Source organism: Uloborus diversus, chromosome 9 (assembly GCF_026930045.1).
Source record: "Uloborus diversus isolate 005 chromosome 9, Udiv.v.3.1, whole genome shotgun sequence".
NCBI classification, from domain to species: Eukaryota; Metazoa; Arthropoda; class Arachnida; order Araneae; family Uloboridae; genus Uloborus; species Uloborus diversus.
In genome coordinates, this window is record NC_072739.1 from 113,382,569 (window position 1) to 113,408,662 (window position 26,094).

The 26,094-nt window shown below is 33.5% G+C and overlaps 1 long non-coding RNA gene across 1 annotated transcript in view; it reads right to left on the reverse strand.

Moving 5' to 3' along the window:
- LOC129230083 (uncharacterized) overlaps nucleotides 1-24,182 on the reverse strand; it is a 71,668-nt gene extending 47,486 nt beyond the window's left edge. The window contains exon 1 of the long non-coding RNA XR_008581150.1: nucleotides 23,801-24,182. This is a non-coding gene — a long non-coding RNA (uncharacterized LOC129230083). The remainder of the gene's footprint in view (nucleotides 1-23,800) is intronic.
- Between the last annotated feature and the right edge of the window lie 1,912 nt (nucleotides 24,183-26,094).

Sequence of the window (26,094 nt, forward strand, 5' to 3'; positions counted from 1 at the left end):
ATGTTCGTGGAATAGTGAACGTGAAATTATGTTTGTGAAATCAACTATTCGTTGAAAATGTATTAATGAAAGTTGGAAGTAGTGTAATTAGTGGAGATTAAATAATGTATAGGAATATTAATGGAGTTTTTCGGAGAATGACGAAAGGTTTTGGTGAAATTTTGTGTACAAAATGCGCTTTAAGTTGTAATTTATTGGTGAAATGTGAAGGATGTTGATATTGCTGAAATTCGGTAAGCATCAAAAATCCGTGTATAAAAGTAGAATAAATTAAACATAGAAAAAAAAATAACAGGAGTTTGGAGGAGGATGCTGAAAACAATAATGAAACTAGAAGTTACATTAAAAACTTCTGATGCAATATCGAATAGTAAAATGTAAGTTATTGTCAGAATTTGAAGCATTTTCAAAATCGTCAAAATTATCCGGACAGTGTGAAAGTGATCAGAAAGATTGCAAGATCTGAAGATTGCTTTTAGATTAGCAATACAGTAGAACCTCATTTATCCGGACCCCGTTTTTCCAGATCTCTGGTTTATTCGGATCAAATTTCTAGAGTTTACTTGGAGCGTCAGTTCGACACAACTGCAGCTGAATTGTAAATGATAAAGTGTTTACGAGATGTGATGATATGTAATTTTGTTACAAAGCATCGTTTTTTTGCTGCAATAAAAGATAAGTCTGCTTGTTGAAGAACTTGTTTTGCTTATTATCACTTAAGGATTGTTCACTTATCGACCGTCTGTCCCGTTTTTTTGACGTGATGGACTGCCGACGAAACACAGTAGCATTCACATACGGTCGCCGTACATCAATCACGTGGCTGAATTCAACCCCCAGAGAGAAGAGCGCACTGCTTGGCGGAAACCAATGAAATGCAGTCTTACTTTTGACGAGCGTCAGATATCAAGGTTCTTCTGATCGAAACCGGTCCCGTCCATGATGGCTTGCTGTCATGGCAACCAGCAAAGAAAACCTGTTTCGGGTGGGAAAATCGGGATGGACGAGACGGACGGCCGATAAGTGAACAGCCCTTTACCCGGATTACCCGGGGTTTCACTTATCCGGAATGCCTTTGATTTAATTAATCCGGATGAACGAGGTTGTACTTTACCTTCAATACCGACATTTGGAGCTACAGTGTAACCTCGATTTAAGGATTGTCAAGGAACTTTAAAAATTTTATCTTTAAATCAAGGATATCGTTAAGTCGAGAAGCATCGACATTCAATGCAGTCAAATCCGGACCAGTGCAACGCATCATTAAATTGAGGAATCCGTTAAATCGGGTAGCGTTTAATCGAAGTTATACTGTATTTTTCTGAATTGTAATGCCGAGGAGGAGGAGGCTACATTCCTTGAATACCTTCTGCGATATTAACTCGCACGATAAACGTGTTTGTTTGGTTACGAGCATCACCTCCACCGTGCTACAGACCTGAGGTTTTAAGATATCAACATTATAACAACTTGAACGTTTAAAAACTAGATTTTTTTTAAACAAATGTTTTCTCATTATATATTTCAAAACAGTAATGTTTAGAAGAGATATTTTAAAGTTAAGAAAAAATATTATACTATTCTACGCCTTTCACATGTAGGGATTAAGTTTTCCATGTCTTCAAAGGAAAATCAACAGCCCGGAACGGCAACAGGCAATAAAAATTCCTCCTATAAAACTCCCCCTGGGTTATTTTCCGCAATTAGTTGAAAATAAAATTCAGAATATACCAAGCTATTTTCCTAACACTTAACCATAATGGTACTTATGAAGTTCATTATTAAAAACGGAAATAACAACGCAGTACGTAAATTCGTTAAAAAAATAAAATGAATAAAGGAAAAAAAAAAAACACTATCAGTTCAAGGAATGATAGAAAAACTTAGAACCTTTCTTTGCACTCGATTCCTTAGTTCAGTATTCTTTTTCATAGATGTAAACATACTTTATCAAGTAGCGATGGAGAAATTTGTTTACCTACATCGTGTTTTTGGCAATGGGTGGTAGGGGGGGAAGAAAACTTTTCAAAAATTGATCCTCAAGGATAAATAAAAATTTAGTATTATTTCGAGCATTCAAGACAAATTAACTCTTCTTTAAGGTTCCAAGAACTATTATGTTATTACAATAATTTCTATGCCAACATTTGCGATAAACATAACAAAACATCGCCACACCACTGCTGCTTACAAAAACCTATCCGATTTTCATCAACAAGACATAACTATTCAATACTTTTTTCAATGTTTTTACATATGAGCGATGTTTATTCAAAAGTTCACAAAAGCTGTATCTTTGGAGTAAGCAATATATTTTTTCAACATCTTTGCTTTTTTGTTTGCTATTTGCTTAAAAAAACTTTTTTATATTAATTTTTATGCCGGAAGGGTAGTTTTTAAAAACGAATGTTGCTATAAAACCAACATGTCGTGCGAAATATTGTTAAATAAAATAATTTTCACAATATAATAATTAATTTGGAAGTTGTGAATGAAAGTTTGCTATAAAAACAAAAGTGGCAAAAAATGCAATATAGATTAAGGCGGTTGATTGAATCAACTTTTTTGAAAAGTTGCCCGTCAACTACTTGACTGGCGTTTTTCATTGTCTTCACACGAGGCAACTCAGTTGAATCAACTTTTCATCTCATAAACCGACTTTTATTCGAGCAGCTGCTCCACAATGCTATTAAAACTGAACCTAGTTGACTCGGTTGTCCAATGTGCCAATGAGTTGAATCAGCTAAGACGTTGATTCAACTCATCAGGACGATTTTCATATTTTTGAGTCGAACAGGATTTAATTTCGAGTCAATTAGTCTACAATACGCAATGTTGAGAACCAACTGGTACTAAGTCAGTATATTTCATTATTTATTTTTCCCTATTACGTTTTAGAAAGTAAGGTCCTTACGTTTTAGAAATTAAGGTCCGAAAATATATTTTCTCTTTGTTTTAACTTGAAAGAGTGTAACACTTGTAACTTCACAAGTGGAGCAGCTGTATTTGCATAGGTGTATGTTTGAACACAGATGGCATTCAATGCGAGTACTCTTTAAGTGGTAATGTTTGCACACGTTTCTCCACTTCATTTTATTGAGATATGTTTCCCATTTTAACTTCATTAAAAATATGCAAAGCAGGTCAAAAATAAAATGATTAGGACGGAATTATGAGTACACAATTTTAAGTGTGAATATTTATTTCAAACTGAGCGAGAATTTTATTTATATTCCATTTGCTGGTGTTTTACAGTTGAGTAGGACTCCAATTATCCCATACTCCGACTAATCCGAATTGCTTTGAGAATTTCAGAAAGAAAAATTAAGACAGATTTTTTAAAAAAGATTTGATTACGAGCTAGTGTAGGCACAGCGGGAACATTGTTGGAAGTCTCATAGTGCAGCTTTATTATAGAGTTCTAATTTACTTGCACTTGTAACTAATTACATTTAGCATGTAAAGATGTTGACTTTTCATTTAATTAAAAGCTATTTTTCTTTAAAAACAGTTTTGTTCACCAACTTTCAGCACACATACAGTCATTAATTAAAATAGATTTATTAATCAAAATCCAATTATCCGAATTTTTGATTATCCGAATGGGTGCCCGATCTCAATTCAGATTGGCAAAAATGTTAAAACCAAGGACTCTAAGGCAAGCCCCTTCTCTGCGCCTCTCCTTGCACCATGACAATATATTGCGATTTATATTACATAGTACAATGTACATCGTCAATATTATGATAGTATCGCTTCAAACAGTAGAGGGTATCAGCAGCTGTTCTGTTAAGATGATGATGCTAACTTATACTTGGGCTCAATGGCCACAGAAAATAAATAGAAAATAAAACACGGAGGAAAAACAATTAAACATTGGAAGTGCTCTTAGTCGGGATCTGTATAATTAAAAATAATGTAGGGGTCGTATTATTATTAAAAAAAAAAAAAACATTAAATTAAAAAAAAAAAACAGAGATGCCTTTTTAAAGTCAGGATGAAAATTATTTCATATTAATGAAGAAATAAATAAATACACATAAGTGTGGAAAGTGTGTTATGGTAGAATTCTAAGGAAATACGTACAAAGGAAAGTTACGAAGTAATTTAATGAGGCATGATATTTGTATGATTACTTCTGGAACCAAAATTAAAAATAATATGGCACGAAAATTACGCACAGATTACAACACCCAAGATTGCAAATGATCAAACGTGCTAGCTCACGCGCTCATACTAATGGCATTTCGTTGTTACTGGTTTCTGACGATTCATCTAATGCGATGATTTCTTCCACCCCATTGTCAACTCGTTAAAGCGAACTTTTTACTGCACTTTGACAATCGCATAAATCCTCAAAATTCCATTCCCCAAAGCGCCCCAACATTCGAATGCAGACGTTCCAGAGGACCTTCCCCCACCCCCTCCCCCTCTCTTGAAGACGGAAACATGAAAGATCCACCTTTGCCACTCCGTGAGATGTAGCTCTTTGTCGAAGGGAATGGTAACCGCGAAATTTACGGTGTTCTGGCAATGCCCCCTCTCAATCTATCACTCGAGTCTCTTTTGGGGTGGAGTCTATCCCCTTTCGTTCGCTTGTCACCATCTCGAGTGGAGTCCATTGTGATGTGGAGTTAAAGATGGAAGGACAGCATTTTTAAATGGTAGGTTTACCTTCGGTCTACCCTTTTTTTCCCCGTCCCTCTCGAAGGACAAAGTGGTGCAGTATGTTTTACAACTCAGTTTATTTAGGTGCTGGCCTGTTCATTATGTAGCACTCTCGTGCAGCTATGGATCATTGAATTCACTGAGGTTTATGAAGCTTATCTTTTTAACTTACAATCATGAGAAATATACGTTACAACTTTGTATATTTATGTACTTCTTGTTTATTATATAGCAAGCACGCTACACTTGTGCGGCTATGGATTACTGAATTCACTGAAGTTTATGAAGCTCAACCTTCTTTTAACTTACAATGTTAATATATTTTACATGTTAATATTTTAACCATGAGAAATATATTTCACAACTCAGTATATTTATGTGCCAACTGTTTATTATATAGCCTGCTAGTGCAGCTATGGATCACTGAATTCAAACCTTTTAACTTACAATCTGGAACATTTTACACTTTAATGTTATAGAAATATATTTTTAAACTTTGTATATTTATTATCACTCGTTTACATGCAGCACGCTGCTGTAGCCGTGGGTTACTAAAGCTCATTAAGGCCAAACATTCGACTTACAATCTGGAATGTTTTACATGTTGATATTTTATAATGTGAGAAATACATTTTATAACGCCGTATATTTACGTTCCCGATGTTTATTATGGATTCAGAGACGCTTACAGCTATGGATCACTGAATTTAGTAAAGTTTGTGAAGCCCAACCCTTTTAATTTACAATATCAGTATATTGAATGTACTAGCTCTTTGTTATGTAACACTCGTGTAGCTAAGGATCACTGAATTCACTGAAGGTTTTATATAGAAATATTTTCACATGTAATTAAATGCTATCAATTTTAATGGCTTTTGTGAAGTAACATCACTTGCAATTTTCACGGCATTGAATAATGGTTTATAACTCAGTTTATTTAAATGCCAGAATTTTATGATGAATCGCGTTGACTTCTTATCCTTAATTAATTCTACAATTATTTTAAGGCTTTATAGCTTGGGAGTTAAACTTCAAAACATTTTCTTCTCACTTCCTTTCCATTACTGAGGAAGATTAGCGGAATTTGATGTGCCTTTTCTTTTCTTCAGAGGAAGGCCACGAGATCCACAGACATTACGAGATGCGGTTGGAAAAACGATTAGCGAATCAAGGAAGCTAAACCGTAAATGTAGTTTCACTGCTAGGCGCAAAGCTGCACGGTTAGAAAAACTAGCGGGCGCAAGAAATTAGGTAAATAAATTGATTTATTTATTTATTTTTTTTCAAAAAAAGAAAAAAAAATGTTTAAAATATTTGAAAAAAAAGGAAAGAAAGAAAGAAAGAAAAAGAAAAAGTTGTGTTCACATCGGAGAAGCTTTTTTTTTTCCTTTTTGAATCACCCATCATTTTGTTGAAACTTGACATTGAACGTTAAGTTGCTGTACTAAGTCAGTTATAGTTATCATCAGCACGCGTTTGAAATCAATATTAGCTGAAAATGAGCTAATTTTGGTACAGAATATGAATATATTTTTCACTCTATCTTAGAGTGAATTGAAAACATTCCCTAAAATAGAGATGGTAAGATGTAAAAATATTGATATAAAACTAATCAACCTTCATTGATAGATGTAGCTCGCGAGAAAGCGAATGCTATCAAAGTAGTACAGCCCTCGTATACTAATTATTGAACATAATTTTGCTTCTATAAACACTGATTGCTAGCTCTTTGTGCAAGGTCAGATCATCCTCGTGCAATAACTAGCTTTTCCACCACTAGACAAAGGCCAATTTTAGTCATCGACGAATCATGATTTTTCAACATCAACCTAAAAGCTACCAACCCAATCGGCGTCATCCACTCCTTAAAACTTCATTGGATACTCAAGACAACAAAATGGCCAGCTTGATGATTTGGTGTTGTAAGAAATCATACCATTTTGCATCTGTAAACACTGATTGTTAGATCTTTGTGTAAGAAACTAGCATTTTCGTCATTAGACCAGTTCAATTTTAGACATCATGACAAATGTCAACGCCAACCTCAAAGCGACCAACCCATCCGGCGTCGTCCACTCATTGAAATTTCATTGAATACTTAAGAGAAAAGAATGACCAGCTTGCTGATGATTGGGTGTTGTAAGAAATCGTATCATTTTACCTCTGTAAACACTGATTGTTAGGTCTTAGGGTAAGAAACTAAAATTTTCGTCATTATATCAAGTCATTTTAGTCATCATGACAAATGTTAACGCCAACCTCAAAGCGACCAACCCAATCGGCTTCGTCCACTCATTAAAAATGCATTGAATATTCAAGGCAACAGAATTGGCATTATCAACAGGAGAAATACCGCTCCTTAATCAACTCGCAGGTTCTCATTTCTTCTGCCTACCAAGAAAGTGTAAAAAAAAAAGAACGGTTCACTTCATAGGAACGAGGGAATCAGGCAACCTGTCATCCGAAACCAATGCCTCCCCCTTCCAACACGAGATCTTTTCTTTTCCATCCACGATACAGCTCATTACTCTTTCCGCGAAAGCGCGGGAAATCGGGCAAAAGAGAGGGGATAGGTAAACTGCTTTTCAATTCGGGTCTCAACTGACCTTGTAGCGCCGTTCTGGAGTTTTGAAAGGGTGGAGTAGCGCGGCTCGAACGTATATTATAGCCCTTGCGGCCGCGGGTCACTTAGACCATAAAGCGTCAACTTTTTTCAATGGTATCTCGTTACCTGGTGAATGAAGATCTCTTTATCAAAATAGTCGTTATTATTATACTTTATATACGGCAAAATCATTCTGTCACTTGAAGATAATAAATACGGAGATGAGAGTGTGAATATTGTTTTCTACTTTCGCTTTCGTAAAAATTTGTTCGGTTGAATATTCATATCGATTGAGAAATACATGATCTTTAGAGCAATAATAGGGTAAAAAGAACCAAGTACCTCTGAAGGGTTGGATGGATAAGTATTTTCTGGAAAGTGAAAAGGACAACCGCGTTCTGCAGAGTCAAGAAAATAAATATTTTCTGTAGCTAATACATTTTTTTTTTATAGTCAATGCAATAAATTCTACAGAGTCAAAACGATGTTTTTCATAATGTCTATGCAAAAATATTTTCACTTAACGTTGATGTAAACTGAAATTTTTTTCACATGATGAATATTTTTGTTCAAAGAATACTGAGTTCCAAAAAAAAAAAAAAAAAAATTGAAAAAAATATTTTTTAGAGTCATTAATAAATTTTAAATTGAGTCAATAGTAGTTTGATTAAAAAATCAACGGAGAAATGTTTAGACTATGGAAACATTGTACAGAACAGATAATTCGTTTTTACCCTGCGAAATATCTTTTATGACTAACAGATATTTTCTGGTGAGTAACTTTACCTGCCAAATATAAACCTAAACAATTTCATCTGGTAAAAAAAAAAAACAGATTTTTTTAAAAATTTAATTTACATTGTTAGATGTAAAAATATTTTTAATTTTTGAAAACGTAACTTTTCAGCATCAAAATAAATCTAAACGTTTTAATTGGTTAAAAAGTTTATTTAAAAAATGTATGTACTCATCAAACGTATTCTACGTTGAGAATGTCTTGTAAACACTATGTAAATTTGTGCTATACAATCATATTCTATAGGATCAAGAGAGGATTGATTATGAAATCAACAGAAAAAAATGTATAATTGTAATCGTGTTCTTTAATTAGTGCTCATGAACCTCTGGTTCCACTTCCACATTATATCTGAGGGTTCCGCGACTCAAAATGCAAATCAAAAAAAAAAAAAAAAAAACAAATAATTATATATATCCAGCTTTGTTGAAGAGTGTTTATAGGCTAACAAATATCAAGTTAGTCATTAGTTAGACTTCAACATTGTGTGTAAAGAAATGTAATATTTGTTTGAAGTATTTATTACAAGAACGAAAAGAAAAGTTTTCCCGATTATTTTTAGACCTAAATTATACTTAATATTGTTAATATATACAGTTGTAATTTCTAAACAAAAAGTGAGTTAATAAAACAATAATAATAATGCATAAATAAATCAAAGATAAAACATTGATTCATCCAAAATGCTCTAATCTAACCTCTCATTTTAAGCACCTGCTTTCCTAAATCTAACCAAATGAAGCTCCACCAATGACGTTAAAGGATGCCTTTATGAAACTATGAAAGGATTACTGCGCAATTCATAACACAGGACATGGTCGGTTTAAAATGACGTTTTGACGGAGCTTTTCTATGATTATCATCAATCCGTTATGCGTTCATTCTTATTAGTGAGGAATTTGAAAATATGAAAGGGGAGAAACAATTATATCATGTCGACTAAATAATAGGTTATAAGTAAATAGCTAACATTCCCCAAAATCTACTGTAGTGGCTAATTTACTTTGAGCAAAACTCTTTGCCATTTATTCCTTCATTAATTTTTAGCCTACCCTGAAATCTTCGGTTATTCCACCTCTTTGAAAGAAATATTTGAGAAGAATTTTCGAACAAAAAGCTCGCGTACTTTGGAAGGGGAGAGAAAAATAAATAAATAACTTAAACCAAATAAGAGCCGTTCAACAAACTACCTCATAGCACACATAGCATTTTACCTGTACCGAAAGTAAAAGAATTCAAACGCAGTGCTACAATGGTGGAAGAGAGAAGGGGGGAAGCAACAAAAATACTAGAAACTGTCTGAGTAAAATAAACCTGGATTTCCGCAGTCTGGAAGGTAAAAGAGAGAGAAGAAAAAGAAATGGCTGTGTTTACTCTCTTATGGGTAAGAGAAATCAAGTACGGCACAATGCGAACATCAATCTTTTAGCCTTTAGCGGCAAGCGCTGTGGGAGTGAGTGATTCTATGGGGGATCATTCACAAAATCATCAATGTGATGCATGATCTGAAAATACAGACAAAAGAATTTAAACTTTAATAGAATCTTCAAAGCCGATTTTTTTTTATTTGTCTATAACAGTTAGCAATGTATATCTAGTGACAGGAGTGCTCACTTGGGGAGGGGGGGGGGGGGGGGGTAATGGCGCAGACTGCGGGGTTTTGGAATTTTTAAGGGGCTGTTTTAAATACAGCTTACTTTTTCAGAATAGTTTACTTTTTCTTTTATCTTCACTCATACGAACAATTATTTAACATTATTACTCATAAACAGTGAAAAAGGTAAGCTTTCGTTGGGCTTTCTTTGACCATTAATTTAGAACTGCTTTTTCAACTAAAAACCTCAACTTGTGTTGTAAGTTGAATAAAAATAAATAATAGCATAAGTTACTACTACATAGTATTTTAAAAAATATCATCAATCATCATAACAAAGAAGGTTGAAAGATAAACAATTTAACATTCACGTGAATGAAATGACGAGTAAAACAAGGGCTGAACAAAATAAAACAAGTGTTGTTTGTCTGTTCAAGTTATGTTATTTTCTTCTTCGCTAACTGATTACCTGTATCTTGAATTTTCCTTTTGTGCATAAATTGATGTATCATTTTTTCTGCTTTTTTTTTAGTTATTTGCCATTTGTTAAATTTTTTTGTTTTCCTCCTTTTCGGTTTTGTTTTTTTGGATTCTTAAGAATTCTGATGAGAATCATTGTAATAGCAGTCGACCACAAGTAAAAATTATTTTTGAAGCGCAGTAACGTTGGACTACGTTAAGAGTAACAATGGTTTTGTTGTAAATGAGCACCTTTGTAGTCGACGGTTAATTTGGTGCGGCTGCAAATGAGTACAATATTAGCCCATTTGTATATTCGGTACTGCAGTAAATGAGTACCTCTGTGACCAACAGTAAATTTGGTATTGCTGCAAAAGAGCATCTTTGTGGCCAACGGTGAATTTGGTGCTGTTGTAAATGAGTACAATATTAGTCATCTGTATACTAAGTACTGCAGTAAATGAGTACCTTTGTGGCCAATAGTAGATTTGGTATTGTTACAAATGGGCATCTTTGTGTCCAATGGTAAATTTTGTGATGTTGTAAATGAGCATCTTTGAGGCAAACGGTAAGTTTGGTGCTGTTGTAAGTGAGTACAATATTGAACATCAGTATATTCGATACTACAGTGTACAGTAAATGAGTACATTTGTGGCCAAAAGTAGATTTGGTATTGTTGCAAATGAGCATCTCTGTGGCCAACGGTAAATTTGGAGATGTTGTAAATGAGCATCTTTGTGCCAACGGTAAGTTCGGTGCTGTTGTGGATAAGCACAATAATGGCCATCTGTTATATTCGGTATTGCTGTAAATGCCAAGTAGGTCATTTGTGACCTACTACGTTTGAATGAGTTAGAAGTCGCAGCAGAAAGGGGAAAAAAGGGGGGGGGGGAAGCGTACGTCGTTTATCGTAACATTAAATTCTTCAGTGAACAATTGTAGTTCAAAAGCTTTTATGCAAATGAGAAAACAAAATATAATTTTCTCAAACTTGTAATGATTAACGAATATCGTTAATAAATTTTCATTGCAAGTTTGTCTAGTAGCATATTTGTACTCAAGGCTCAACATAAAGCAGCTATGATTCCATTTAACCATCCTGTTTTCGCAGAGAACAGCTCCCGAATAGCGAATGCTTCATGTGTGTGCGGTCCCTTACGTCGCGGTTGAACCTGTGACTACTGAAATCGAAGAAAAAGTAGCGGAACATACTTAGCATTGTTTTCGCCTTGTTATTTTTCTCTCCCCACGATTCTTTTTGCTCAGCTTCTTTTCTTTCGAATCGAGGGAAAAAGTGATGTTATAATGATGGTTTGACATGTCAGGAAAAATAGCTACTGGTGCAGCTTAGCCTCTTTCAAAAAGCAATCTTCCAGCCAATTGTCTTGTGGTTTGAACTGAGGAATATGGGATGGGATGGGATGGTGGGCAGAAAGGTATTCAGAAAATAGTTTTTCGGAGAACTGTTATATGACTCGTCAGTCTTCAGTTATTTATTTTTAAGTGGTTATCCGTTTAGAAGTCTGTTTTATGTTTCCTAACAACTTCGGGGTTTGAATCCATGCATTGCAGAATTCATGCGCAGCTATCGTAAACAAAGATATATTCAGAGTCAGAGACTTAATTAGAATTTTTTTAAGGAGTGAAAATGCTCCTTAACATTTTTAGAGGAATGGAATTCATTGTGGAGGAGTGAAATATACGAAAACTGTGAAGTGGGGCACGGGGCATCATAGTGACAAATTCTATAAAAATGCACTTTCTGAAGATGAAATGGCAGGGAAGACGGCAGGGAAAAAAGAAATGTGTGTTTTTGTTTATTTTTTAACGTTTACATTGCTTGAAATTTTGTACTGAAAAAATAACAGAACACCTAAATCTAATATTTTTAAAACTCCATTTTTTTTTTCTAATGCTGAGTTTTTATTTCAAGTGCAAAGTTTGAAAACACGCTTGGGTATATTTTTGAGGCGAATTTTCGATTTTCATCATACATTTTATTGCTCAAAGAGACGGTAATAATATTTGCAAATATGATGCAGTTTTTGTAACTCCATTATCTTTTTTTTCTTTCGCTTATTGAAAGCATAAATGCAACCTGTTCTATTCTGCATAATCCGATTTCGAAGTTCAGGGAGAAATAAATTAAGGTATGAAATTGGAATGAAGGATCGTAATGTTTATAAAAATCCATTAAAAAAAGAAAGAAAACGAAAGCTTTTGGCTTTAAAAGCACTTTGAAAGAATAGCTTATATTCATTTTCGCAAATTATTGAAGTGTTTTCAACTTCATCGAGATTAAACTACTGTCTCAACTGCTAAAAAATAGAAATATAAATCAGTTTTTAACTGAAAGGCGAAGAAAATTAACGTCAGACAAAAATAAATAAATAAAATAAAACAAATACAAAAAGTAATTAAATAAATAAAATTAAATAAATACAAAGTTTTAATTAAATAAATAAAATAATAAATAGCAAAAAAAAAAAAAAAAAAAAAAAAGAAAAAGAAAAAGTAAGAAAAATAATGTTTTTTAAAATCATTTTTTCAACCGAAACCAGATTTTTTCCTTTATATAACAGATACCTTTTTCCTTTGCTACAGTAATATTAAAAAAGAAAAAAAAAAGATTCAAAACAATGCTTTTTCTCCCTTATAACCTTGTTTCATGCCGATACTTATTCTCTACAGGGAAAATTAGTTTTTTTCATGTTTCATTTTTCCTATTATCTAATACATTGAACCAATCATTAATGTAACAGAAGGAATTCCCACGAATATAAGAAATCCTTTTCAGATTTTATGCTCCGAAATTCACAACTTATTGCATTAGTTAGTTTTGAAGACTTCCAATTACCTTCAAAACACGTGACTACACTGTCCCTACTATTTATGAAACGTTTTCAATGATTGCAAACGTTTTACTTTTTAGTATCTACAGTACCTAATAATGATACTAGATAGTATAACGTTTCAAAAGTCATTTAATGAGGTTTAAAAGAAAAATTACGGTAACATGACTTTTATAGAATCAAATGAGAATGATTCTGCACTGCCAAAGAGATCAATGGACAATTACCATTGATATGAAGATTGGTCTCTCAAAAAGTGTTCAAGAACTTAGTCGACACTGATAAATATACGGTAGTTGGTTCATTTTTTACAAGCCTTGGGACATGTCCATCCTTGCAAAATATATCGATGCGTGCAAAGCGACGATTTTGTTTTTAATTGGAGCTCTTTGAATACAAATATCGTGAAGTCTTTTCTTAGCTGGTATTTTTTATGTAGTAAGTTCTGATGAAGATGGATTGAGATAATCTTGTCCAAATATTTCCTTGTTTGTCCTAATTATTTTTTTCTGTCTGATTGGATGAGTGTTCGGTTTTCCCGATTCTTAGTTCGAAGAAAAGTGTTGTCTATAATATCTCTCCATTGAGTTTAGTGGCCAATTCGAAGTTTCTGAGAATTGCGTTTCTCAAATTACATGTAATTCATGAATTAAGACATAATATTTAAGACAAAGGAACTGGAGTGTCCGCAAAAAGGGGAAAGGACCATGGCGCAGACTGCGCCATAGAAATTTTGGTGGATAATTTTTAAAGGGCTTTGATAACATTTGGGGGGGGGGGGGGTTGTTACTTTGAGGAGGGTGCTCCGTATAATTTTAGTGGGAGTGCCACTGTATGAAGAAGCAACATAAAAAGGATACTAATTGCACAAATAAAGTTATGAAAAAGAACCGTGCAGGCTACATAGAAATGGGATTGTCCCGTTCAAAACGAGCCAAAAGGATTGCCACGGTTCTCTCTAAGGAGTTAGCAATGGTAATCCAAACAGAGACATTCCTTTGAAAGAACAAATTGTTTCGCGGTCACACGTGACAACTAATAGAAAAATCTACTTCATAACAAAAACAATTATGCTGAATTTTTGGATAAGATTTCACAAAAAAAAACGTCCTAAGAGGGTTTTTTAAGTAGTCGTCCTAAAAGAAAACCCCCCAAAACGTGGTTAAAGTTCAGAAATGAACTAAAAATCGCTATTTCTCTCCCATCATTCCAACTGCAGTCGACAAAACGCAATTTGAAGCCAATAAAATCGCCACTCAATCACAGATAAAGGGAGGCAATTGCTTCGTGGAAGAAAAAAAAATTTTTTTGGACACATTTTCATCTTTAAAAGTCTACAATGACGTCAACAAAATTCCAGAACAGCCATAAATACGTCATAAAGCACTCTATCCCGGAGCAAAAAAAAAAGTAACTGTGGGTACCAGAGTATCCGGAAGAATTTGACTTGCAGTTTCCAAATTGACAACATGTTCTCCCGTGAACTGATAAATGTTGAACATAAAAGCTTTTAATGCTCCACGTAAAGAGCCAAACTGATAAAGTGGGGTCGTTACGTAACATTGCACTGGTTATATGCTTGCAGTAATAATGATTAAAGGAGCATGGCATTTAACGCTTACTTAATTATGGGGGAAAGTTACTTTTAATCCATAAACGATTCCGCTCTTGCGGGCGGTTTCCCGTCCGCGGGAAATAAATGGATGCTGTTGGAGTAGAGTTGAGGAGTTAGTTCTGTTGCTTTTCGGCCGAAATAGGCAAAAAACTTCTTTTTGTTATCGATATTTGAGACGACAAAATGTGTGATTTAGTGTTAGTGACATTTGATTTTAATCTCTAGATATCGCTACCAATTTTGCATTTCACAGTTTCACCAATTTTTCGAACAATTTAATGATCGCCAGGGAGAAACAGCACTTACTCTCCCCTATCATGCAAGGGCTGCGCAATCAGAGGGAAAATGATCGACTCCGGGAATTTTAGAGCCTTTGACTCCAACTCCTTTACCCCAAAATCAGTCTGGCTCTGACTCCGCTACCACTGCCCTACTCCGACTCTTGGAATTTTAAAACTCCGACTTTCTCAATTTCCGAATGGAACTCCACATTTTGCCGAATGGAGCTCCAAATTTTGCCGAATGGAGCTCCAAATTTTGCCGAATGGAGCTCCAAATTTCGCCGAATAATGATAATTTTGCCGAATAGAGCTAAAAATTTTGCCAAATGTTGATTATTTTGCCGACTTGGCTAATAAACTTTGCTGAATAAGGGAATTTTTGGGAGATCACAGTGATCTCCCGTGACCTTCCATCGAGGCGCCTTTGCCTTTACTCCAAGATCAGCCCGACTCCGACTCCTCGGCCCTCTACCATACACACGCATATCAATATATCCTTTCATTATCAATCGGTTGTTAAATAAAAAAAAAGGAATTTTTCTTAAATGATCCGATCTATCAAGATTTTTGATTCCCGATTGATACCAGCCAAATTTCTGAAACGAAGTTTATTAACTCGTTCCCAATTTCTACCGAAATTTTTACGATCTTATTGTTGACGCTTGATTTTACAAACTCTTTAAAACCAGAAAAAGGTTACAAAATCTACACTTCGTTAAATCGATCAACATCGTTTCAATAAGAGATTTTTTGGGACTGGTCAGCTGTTCGTAAAACGGTGAATAAATTCGTAAAATCGAGCGCAAATATATATTTTCTTGAAAGGAACAGTCAACTTTTTCGTCGAGTAGTTTTGTGTTCTCTTTTTTGGAACCATACTTTTTTTCTAACAAGGTTCTTCCATATCCGGGATTGAGAGCATCTACGTAAAAAACAGGCGGTAATCACTAAATAACGTGGGACTTATTAGCTCTCATTTTGTGAGATAGTTACAACTGAAGTTTGAAGGCCTCACGAGGGAGAAAGCTCCAATACATATCGAGGTTATTATACATAGGTAACACAATTTACTAAAATATCATTGGAATTGAGATTATAGAAACAAATGCCAGCATAATGTTGAATATAAGGACAAAACCTTTTCAAGTAATTTTTGAAGCGTTTTCGTGTTTTATTATTTCTGAAAGTTATTTTTTTGGAGTTGTCCCCTTGTTGCACCAGGTCTTAAATTTCTTTCTTTATTTTTAGAACATTTATTCTTTTTTTTAAACATTTTTAATCAGCTTGTATTGCAATCGTATCGTTGCATAACGCGTCAAAATCAGACACTTTCATTTCTTTTATGCGCACAAATTTTGCATTAAAAAAATCATTGCTAGAATCCGGATTATATGCACGAAAAATCACGAAAGTATGCATGCAAATAAGCGCTGAAATACCTGATATATGCACTAAAAACTAAACACTATGCCTGAGAGAGTTAAAAAATATACGCTAATATTTTTTCTACTCATGCCAAGAAAGTTTAAACATCTGAGTGAAAAAATAGTTGCTCTATATTTTCATTTTGTTAGGAAGGCGACAAGTACATATTAAAGCAGTTATTGAATCTGAAAGTGCTCATTAAACGTTTTTACTGCAATAATTAAAATATGTTCTGGAAGTTTTTTTTTATTAATTTTTTTTAGCTAGAAATTGTCTTTTCATTTCATATCATTTCTAAAAAATCAAATATCTTTTCAACTTCTACAAAATTTCTTTAAAGTAAAGTTTAAAAAAAACCCTTAAAAGTAAGTGTAAACCAGAGTAATATGCATTGCTTTAAAAAAAAATGCTGTTTTCAGGCATCTATATGCAGTAACATCAAAAGATAAAATATGCAATTGCATATACCCATATCCATTTGCATATAATACGGGCTCTACAATCGTGTGAAAATTGAAACAATTGATGCAAAAGAAATTCATTGGCTAATTTCTACTCTAACAAAAAAACACATTAAAAAATCAACAGAAAAAAAAATCAATAAAAATGGCGCCGAATGACACGCCTTGCCTGCAGTAGACTAAAGTTTACAAACACCATAAAAGGCGGCCGCCGCTTATATTCCCTTCGACAAGCACCAGAAGCTGGTAGACAAAATGAAAAGCAAATGCCGTCGCATCAGCCAAAATGAATAATTAACTATGCAAGAAATTAGAGACGGTGGAAGAAAAAAACGCTTGACCAGACATCGGTCCAAGGTTCGACCCGGTTAACACCATGCTCCGAGTTAACAGACCTATTAATTTTTCTGCGTAGGCTGGTGGGAATAGTATTTGGCGTCGATAAAATCACGAAAAAGTGCTAGTTCTATTTCGTCAATGAAACTTAATGAATGGGTAATAATTACGTGCTATATTATTTATGCCAGCATTTTTCAGAAATTTGGAGGAAACAGCGGTAGGAATAGGAACAATTATTTTCGTCTGAGCCAGGGCTTGATTATTAATTACCCAATAGGGGCCCCAAAGTTGCTAAAATTGTTTTAGCCTATGGTTACAATTGTGAGGTTTGACTACAAAGGGGCTTAGAAAATGCGTTTGACCTATCGCTCCCTGATATCTTAATAGGGCCCTATTTGAACCGGGTATTGTACGAGATTTTTTGTTTTTATCGGATGTCTTGAGATCCAAAAGCTCTCTCTCTCTTTTTTTTTTGCATTGAAAAGGGGGTTTCTTGAAACCCGGAAGAACGTGAATGCAGTTCTCGGCAAATTTTTGTGGATTGAACTTCGTTATTTTTTTCTCCACTTTTCTGCATAAAGGTATTTCTTTATTTTTTACTGTACAAGATTGTTTAACGATATGGGAGATTCTTGTACCAAACCCACTCGAAAGCGTTAATTATCAATTGCAGATTAAATTCTGAAAAAAAAAACCCTGGATTTTAATGGTGTAAGATATGAAATGTTCTGATCACTATAGTGCTTCCACACTTCTTTGGCGGGAAATTGAACCCTGTGTTAGAAAAACAAAAAGTAATCCGAAGTTGCATTCTCGTTTTCCTCCTTAGTTGCGATTAACAATCGAATCGACCCCCCCCCCCCCACACACACAAAACCACATACTATGCATCTATTAATGAATTTATAGAAGATAAATCATCAATTTACGAAAAAAAAAAAGAAAAGAAAACGCTACTCAGGAACTGTAACTGACAGAAATAAAAGCGAATCAGATGTTGTAAATAGAACGCAGCACCTGCTTCGTACTAAGTTAAGGCTCGCATATCAATAATAAGATTTCCCATTTTAAATAAACAATATGCGATTTTATGCGTGAAAATATAATTAAGATTATTATGACTCTTTACCTCTTGATACAGTATGAAGATTCAGGCATCTAATAGAGTTAGCTCAGGGTTACTTTCTAGTCGTCAACATGAAAAGGGTTTTATTTTAATCTAATGTGACATTCCGCCACGCTGCCGAATATCAGCGGAATTAGAATGCTATTAATCACTTTTTTGACAAGACATGTTTTGTCAATGCAATAAAACCAATTATAACAAATGTAATATAGCTCCAATGGTTTTGCTTGCGGAGACATGCCATGTGGAAATCAAGAAAGCTACAGGTCTTCGGAGCATTTCTCGCTGTTCCAAAACGGATTTACCCCTCATTAGAATACTTCTTCCAACCCATGACGTATAAGAATAAATGACTCATCAAAGCATGTAATAGTACTCAAATACACAAGCAGTACTTGAAAGTACACAAACGTTAGCAATTATTTTGAACAGCAATACATACGTTAGTTATTACGCAAATGAAAGATATTATGACATTAAACACCAAGGATAATGCGAAGACCTTTCAAATTTCAATCAAGAAAGCAACAGGTCTTCGTGAAGCACCTCCCTCTATTCCAAAAGAGATTAACAATTTACGAGAATACTTTCTCTGAGGCCCACTCGTGATTTTAAAAAAAAAAAATCGTTTTATCACATGTAATATAGTAACACGCACGAATTGAAAGATAACAAAAGTTAGCAATTATTTAGAACATCAACATAAGCGTAAGGTTATCAAGATAATGTAAATTTCTCAATTATTTTTCGGATTTTTTTTTAAACACATTAAACACATATTTGGCAATTTTCATACTTTAAACAAGCAAACTTTCAGGAAGTTAAAGTCTAATGTCAAGCGATTTCTTTGCCACCAAAAGTGCAGCAACGGCTGACACATATTCTTCTATTTAAATTCCTTTCTATTTACCTGCCGTAAAAGCCTATTTACAGTAATGTGAAGAAGAGATAAATAAACAAAGACATAAAACCTAAACGACAGCTCATTCATTGAAACTTGTTTCCCCAAACACAAAAGAAGACTTCCAGCAGGACATTGCCAGGTATGCCTAAAAGGAACAATGGATTCAGTCCCCTCACCCCTGAAGGTGTGGACACTACCGACCTTTATGATAGTCCCTGGGGCGTAAAACACCTGTGTTCTTATCTGTTCTTTGTCAATTTAAATGAACTTGTCCTTACAAGCACAATTTCGAAAAGTTGGATCCGTGGTACAAGATGGACATTTGATCTACTGTTTGAACAGCTTCAATTGGTAAATATGGTTTGGCTAGTGTTCACAATAAACCTGTTGATGCCATTTTAAGTGTATCAACATATAGCAAAACTCTGATTAACAATATCAACTTAGTACATACATTTTCTCTGAAATAATTTGATGAACGGCAAATGCATTGATTTTTGTTAATGGAAAGAAAATGGCTAATTTTTGTATATCCGGAGTTTTGTGCAACATTTTATTTGCAAGTCAGATCGGGGGGGGGGGGGGGTATACCTATGTAATGTTACGTTTTCATTTAGAAAAAAAGAATCAACAGTTTTTGTATTCAGTGAAATCCCGTTAACAGCGAATACCAATACAAAGTAATATATTTCGCAGCAAACTAAATTGTATACTCCCGATTTAATTGCCATTTCATTGCTTGAATTTCAGAACAACGATATTTCCGTGACAAAGGAAAGATTTCGGCCCCTTGACATTCGTTGTAACGGAATTCATCGTTGAAGTCATATGATCATTTTCCGGATTTGCATAGTTTAAAATTTTACTATCCAAACTTAGAATTACCATTCATTCGGTACACTTCAAATTTTGTCTAAAATGTGTAATAAAGTAAACCATCGTCACCTTGATTCCCCAAAAAGACATATAGTGGAATAGACTAATTTTATGTACTCCTATGGAAAAAAACATATGACGTTATTTTTAATGCGTCAAATTTTGACGTACGTCCTACCTCACTCAGCGTCTCGACATGCAGTGCTTTCTAGAAATATAAATAACTTTTTCAAAGCGATTTTTACATTTAACGAGAATCATGCAAAATAACAATTCACAGTAATCGATGGAGGATATTTCCGCAGCTTTTTAATGCATTTAATATCTATCGGATTCGAATTTCCTCAACGCATTTGATGACCTAATTTGCAATACAACTTGAAAGCACGTGTTTCCGTGTTATAGTATTCTTTTTGTCAGTGCGTGGAGCGAACAACTATTAAAATTAATTACACAATATGAATGGGTAGCGTTTCCTATTCTAAGAATAGGAGGAGTAATGCAAAAGAACAAAATCGATCCTGATTACATGGCGTAAAATAGTGCCAGCATTTTAGGCGTTAATTCGTAAATTGCAAAAGACAAAAAAGCTGTTATAGAATCTACTATGATCCGCTGTTATAGAATCGCCATTTAATTGGAAAAGGAAAAGGACAGTAAAGTACTTATTATTTATTAATTGCATTCAGGCCTGTTATTTGGGAGGGGGGTGGTCAAGAGGGGCAATTGCGTACTTCCTGACTATAAAAAAATACTGACTTTACATATAATATGTGAGTTTGGTTTTTCTTGTTTTTTGCTATGATATGTATTCAGTATGCAACCCTTTACCGCCCCCTTCCCCTCCGCAGACAGAAGAACCGAAATAATGGACTTGATGGTATAGAAATAAATAGTGAATGACTAGTCTTGTATTGGCTTGATCAATGGCTCATAATCCATTCTGCGTCAAACGTAAAGTTTCTTATTTAAAGATTTCTTTAACAGCACCTTAGGTTGACTCTACCTTTGTGGAGGGGAGGACTTGTAGTGGGGGCTGCCCCGCATTAGTGTGCTAAACAAAAGAAAATTAGGAAAGTTTGCATAAGATTCGATGACGGTTAGGCAATGTGGTACAACAATCACTTGCACTTCAACTCCTCATTTCCTAAAGCAACGCTCGAACCCGGAATCTTATAGTTTCTAGTCGAATAAGTTACTGCTGGGCTACCAATTAGCAACTCCAGAGCTCGAATACGCTACCTTGCGGTGATTAACAATACTGAAGAAAAAGGTAAAACATTCCATTCCACGTGTTTTCTTTTTGTTAAATTACAGACTTCAGACAGTTTGCGGTGTAATGTAATTTCAGAAGAATAGACAAGAAAGCTTCCCATAAACACGGCGAAAAGTTACTGTCATTCATTAAGCGTCAAAGCAAGTAATAAGCTGCGGCATTTGTTTGTTTTACCTTTTTCATCCGCCATTAGACAGTGGCTGCCGCGCCCCCTATAGTTTATTGGAGTTGGGAATTGGAATTCAACCCAAACGTACAAAATAGAGATTAAACATTATTTGTATTGTACCCCGAATATTCTTTTTCTTCAGCAATTCTTCGAAAAAAAAAACACGTTATATTATTTCTATAACATTTACATTATTTTTTATGACATAAACTAAGTTCCTTATTATAAGACACACATTAAACTCTTTATTCTATGTTCGAATTCACATTAGAAAATCAAATGCGACCCAAAAATTAGAGAAAAAAAAAATTATGTTTCAAAAACCATTTCGATAAAGAAAAATAACGCATAAAAAATTTAACTTTCTGAACATAGAATAAAAATTAATAAAAAAATATTTCCTTTTGTATGGAATCATTTTGTTAAATCATAGCCAATAAAAATATTTTGCTATTATTTTCTCATAAAAGAAAAAGCTCGATGTAAAAACAGCTGAACTCCCTAGGCAGACCACTGATCTGCTACAAAATATTTGTGTAATAATTGGCATGAAAGTTTAGAAAAGATTTTAAAAACATTATTTGTTCGCAACTTCTCCCCTGGTAACGAATGCGAGACACACACGATGTTTTACTCGCAATTGTAAATATTGATGCTTATTAGAAATAAACTAAGTGTAAAAAACAACATAAATAAGATAAATATGCATCTAATTATCGTTTTAATTCGAATTGATGTTGCAGCTGTTTCATAAAACAGCCAACGAAATCAAATAGTAATGCGTAGAAAACACGGAACGATCCGCAATTATTACACAAGATGAATTTAATAATTTTCCAACAAAAATGTGGAAAATGAACTGATCCGTTCTCGGAAGTAGAATTCCACATGGGATACTCGTAGTTTGCGTGTCATCAACATTCTCAACAAATATTTTCAATCTTGTTTTTCTCTAAAATGAAGTGCGCTTTATTTTTCACTTTGGAAAAAAACATACCTTCTCCTTCTAATCAATTAAGTATTAACTGTCACATGTTTTTTTTATTTATTTATTTATTTATTTTTTTACGGGCAGATGGGATAGAAATTAATAAAATTTTCTCTAATTTTCACGTTTACTAGGATATTAAGTTAATGAAGGAATATTTAACATTAATATAAGAATTAATTGATGTAATAAATTCTTTTTAAGTTCTTTTTCTGCTCAATTTCTTTCTTTTCTTTCTTTCTTTTCTTTTTTTTCTTTTTTTTTTTTTTTTGTAATCTGGGGAAAAAATATGGAAAACGTTCAAGCGTTGAGAAGCATTTTCGTTTTCATCGAAACTAACGATTATTAGCATGTGATATTTTCAACAATTTTCAAGCACATTTTTTATGTCACGTAGATATTGAATGATATTTAAATCATGTAATTATTAATTTTTGGTTTATTCCTTCTTAGTCGTTAGACATTAAAATTCTGCAGTTTTTCTTACTCATGACCCATTTACCGGTGTGGACGTTAGTTTTTACGATAAATAAATTAAGTAATAAAAATACTGAGAGAGAAAAGTAAAAAAATGCACCCATAGCTTTTCAATCTTAATACATATAACACACAAATAAACAGAGGACTTAAATCGCTGGACACCACTTTCAATATCATAATCTTCTCTCATATAATGCTATTATTATTATTTTTTCCATACTTTTGGCTCTAATAATGATGAGAATTTATGTGAAATTTTTGAACAATGTACAATAAATTTAAAATTTAATAAATAAAAAATAACTCACAAGTTATGAGTTGTGATAACTTTTAAACGCGCAAACTTTCTAAAAGAAATTTTGGGAAAATTTTCTATAGTTGAAATATTTTTCTCTACGTAGAAATAATTATTTTCCAGTTGGAAACTTCCCTTTTAAGTGAATATTGAGTAAAGAGAAATTAATTAATAATGTACCAATTATTCTAGCAAAAACTATTATTTGAATAATTCTTATGAATTGCATATAGTTATATATTAAAAATTTATTTTTTATATTTATTGCAATATTCATGAAAACGAATTTTCCCCATTTTCTTAGTTTGTTTTTCGCTGAAAGGAATTCCAAAGCTTAGTGAAGCAAAGTAATATTTTCACTAACAATAGCACAATAAAAATAAATTAACTAATTGCTGATCATTGTTAGAAAAATTTAATTCAATATTTATTTATATTTTCATATTAATTGTAATATTCATGAACGCAAACAATTTTTCCATCAGTTCTTGGCTTATTTTAGGCTAAAAAGAATTCCAAAATTTTGTGATGCAAAATAATATTTGAACTAAAGTTATTACAATTCAAAAAAATTATTAAAGTGTCACTTACCTGAATATTAACATGTGGCATCAACAAGTAACCATGGAGACAAATGTCTCCTTACGCATCCGCTGGCACGCATCGAAAATTTAAAAGTCGATTCAGCTTAAACAATCCAACTCGCTGGAATAAAAAGCATCAAAATCCACGCACTGTGCAACAAATGGAATTCTGAACACTTATTTTGAAATAAATAACACATTTATAAAAAGTTCCATTCCACTGAGGCGTAACAAACATAAAAAAATCCTTGGCCGGCCATTGGGTTCGAAAATGAATCAATTAAAATTAATTTGTCAGCACTTAAAAAAGTTTTAAATTAGTCGTCTGATTTCTCTCTTCTCGAAATTCCGCGGCATCGTCTGCTCTCGAGCGGTCTCGAAGATGAAGTGAACCGAGACTTTTCTGCTCAGTGTCCGTGCCTGTAGTTATCACTCGGCTCTGCTGACAGCGCTTGTTTTTATTCGGCGAGGGTCACGTGATCTTTCACTGATTGCCAATAGGAGTGAGAGAATGAGTATTGGCGCTGGGTGTTCTGTTTTCCTCGCTGCGCTACTCGTCTAGTTAGCGAGAAGTGAGAGCGGAAAAAGCATGAAACTGAGCGCTGAGATTAAAAGTTAAAAGTTTTTTCTTTTTAGTTGCACGACAGGTAATTTGCATAAGAAAAAATCGCAAAAAATGTTGACTTTTTTAAATGTCATCAGATTTTTAAATTCGGGACGCTATATACATATACACACAGTGGCGTTCTCAGTACGGGTGTCACTCAGGGCGGTAATTTGTAGTGCCACTCCCTTCCCCCTCAAAAAATAAATAAATAATAATGTTTAATTCCACATAAAGTTCACACGATTTTCAGAAACAAAGTTTTATTAATGTGGTGTTACGAAAGTTTACATTAAAATGCGAAAATTATGAACGCATTTTATTTAAAGTTTGTCCTAAATAAAAACGTACGCGCCCTTTTCCCGCAATACTGTGCTCCATTTGCGATGAAATTTGGTAGCTTAAATAAAATGTAAGATATATTTTTAAAAGATGTAAAGAATTGAAAATTTAAAATAGCGACTTGAGTGTACTTAAATCCACTTTGAATGCCGCCTCCCCCAGAAGAGTGTCACCCGGGGCAGACCGCCCTCCGCCCTTGTTTACAGATGCTCTGTATAATTCTTTTTTACTAATAAAATTATTGAATTATTATTATTGTGGTTGAAGGACGAGGTAAATAAATAATTTGTGTTAGATGTTCAATAGTGACATATCTTCAAAATGAAGTATTTATTTTTAAACAAAACAATAAAATTGTAACTCTTCTAAATTATTTTGATCTTGTATTTCTCTGAAACGTGAATATTTCTTCGAATAACACATTTAATCTTTTTAAAAAATCCTGAGTAGTTTTCATTAAAATTTGTTTTGATTAACATACCCTTCAAAGTGCCCACATTAAGCTGTGTCTTAATATTAGTCTAAAATTGTTCATATTAATCAATAGCAGTGTAATATTACTAACCAGGAGCAGTACTATTTCTCAAGACAATTCCAGAAATTTGGGACCAAAATATAAGTGGTAAAATATTGGGATAGACAAGGGCAGGAAATTCGGGACGTATGGTCAACTTATGTTGTATTTTGTTTCTTCTCCTCCACTTTGGATTTTTAAACGCAAATTTGTTCTTTCCTTTCATTAATGAAACCCAAATCTACAATTTTTTCAATTTTTAAGTAAAAAAAAAAGCTATTTTATTTTATAATTTTGCATAAAATTAGTTCTGCAACAATGAGTAAGATGAATAACGTTCATATTTCATTAAAACATTTCAACGCTGTCCCCGGAAAAACGTTACTGATCCTTGAAAATTTTTAACTGTCCGCGTTAAATAAATTAATAAAATAAAGTTGGAATTGTATTTAAAAAAACCTTAAATAAATAAAATAAGATTAATAAAATAAAATTTTGTGGAATATTATTTTATATAGACACTAGATCCCTCATCTAAATGCACACATAAAAAAAATTGACACACATTGTTGTTATTATTGTAAAAAAGAAAAAGAAAAAAGAGAAAAAAAAAACAGTGCTTGCTTTTTCCTATTGCTTGAATTCTAGTGAACAGGGATGGAGAGCGGTGTCTTTTTCATTTTTAGAACATTTTTATTTTGAAAGATTATTGAGGGTTAAGTTTATATGCAAAAAATAGTTTATAAATTTCGTGATGGATAGGAAGGAGAGTGGGGGGGGGGGGGGTGAATTAAAATGAGTTTAAAATGAATAAATGAGTATCTATCACTAATATTACTCT